The sequence below is a fragment of the Olea europaea genome, chromosome 15 (assembly GCF_002742605.1).
Source record: "Olea europaea var. sylvestris chromosome 15, O_europaea_v1, whole genome shotgun sequence".
Taxonomy (NCBI): Eukaryota; Viridiplantae; Streptophyta; class Magnoliopsida; order Lamiales; family Oleaceae; genus Olea; species Olea europaea.
In genome coordinates this window covers 23038535-23040311 of record NC_036251.1, presented here as the reverse complement: position 1 = coordinate 23040311, position 1777 = coordinate 23038535, and positions in this window count along the sequence as shown.

Sequence of the window (1777 nt, the reverse complement as noted above, 5' to 3'; positions counted from 1 at the left end):
TTGACTTGTGGAACGATAATCAGAGGATATTGTTATTGGATCATAATTTACTTCTATAACTATCACTCGACTCAAGAGTGTAATCTCGATTTTTTGGTAGAATAAGCCGAGATTAATAGATGTATCTCAATTGGTCAAGAGTTGACCCAATTGAAAACATCTATTGGAGCTTGGGTCATGTGAGTCCGGTTAGCTCCCTCTCTTGGCTCCAATAAAAGGTGTGTGACTTAATTGGCATACTCCAATAAAGTCCAAGGAAATTTGTGCAATTTTCAAGCCCTAATAGGGCATTATAAATATGCACTTTATTGGTATATTTCTGGTGAGAATTAGGGTTAGCCACTTTTCACATTCCCCAAAAAGGAATTACACCTAGTGGAGAACAAGGGAGAATATTTAAAGGAGGAAGCAATTGGCTAGGCCATTAATAGCTCCTTCAAAAAGGTTATCATCTCCCTTTTCTATATATGAGGATTTTATAATCCAATGATCTCAAAGTCAATTAAATCCTTATTTACATGATTTTAATTTTCAAAGGAAAATTAATTTTCTATTGTGATGATTAAAATTCATTAACCAACAAATGGTATCAGAGCCAAGGTTATTGTATGCCTTGAGTATGATTAATTTTTTTAAATTCTAGTGTAGGAGGAAGCAATTGGCTAGGCCATTAATAGCTCCTTCAAAAAGGTTATCATCTCCCTTTTCTATATGTGAGGATTTTATAATCCAATGATCTCAAAGTCAATTAAATCCTTATTTACATGATTTTAATTTTCAAAGGAAAATTAATTTTCTATTGTGATGATTAAAATTCATTAACCAACAAATGGTATCAGAGCCAAGGTTATTGTATGCCTTGAGTATGATTAATTTTTTTAAATTCTAGTGTAATATGCATTTTAGTTGGGTGGTGTTAGATTATTTGATTTTGACATGTTTATGCGTTAAATATGTTTAAAGTTATTGTTGATACATTCATAATCACTTTTAGCCCTAGAATTTCTTTTTACTTCCAATTGTATTTCATTTGTTATAGTTATTCTCCAGAATTATTGTAAGTCATAAGGCACTAAGTTTTTTTTATATTTTTTCTTCATTTTCATTTTTGTATTTGAAGAAGAAATGTAATATTTGTTGCTGTATTTTTAATGAAGAAGAAGGAAGGACAAAAATGCAAGAATCTTAAGAAACACCTAGAGGCGGCGACGGCGGTGGTGGTCGTCGTGACCGGAGCTATGGCAGCTGTCGTGATCATACAGTGGGCAGCCATGGCTGCTGCAGCCCCTCTTTTTTTTTTGGGTCGCCGGAGTTGTGTGTGCTTTGGTGTTGTGTGTGTTTTCTTGCAAGGGTTTGAAAATTAGGGTAATTTGAATTTTTTGGGCCTCTTTTTAATACTTGGGCCAATGTTGTTGGATAATGGCCTTGTTGGTTTTAAGTTTTGGGTCTAAAAATTAAATTAACCCTATTTTTATGTTACATGAGGTGGATTAAAAAGAAGACTGAAGAATTGGACCGAGATGTAGCCCAATGTAATTCTTTTTATCTATGTTGTAATTTAAATTCTTAGGATGGGCCATTAGCGATTATTATTCATTCAATTATTGCTTTTGCCGCTTTATAGATGAATGAATGTTTAATTATTATCGCATGTCATGTAGATTAAATGAAACACCACCCGATGCACTAAAATCATATGCATTTACATTTAAATATCTTTTTTATCACTCTGAATTAATTAGAGGTGGTTGAAAAATATTTTATAATTAGCGCCATT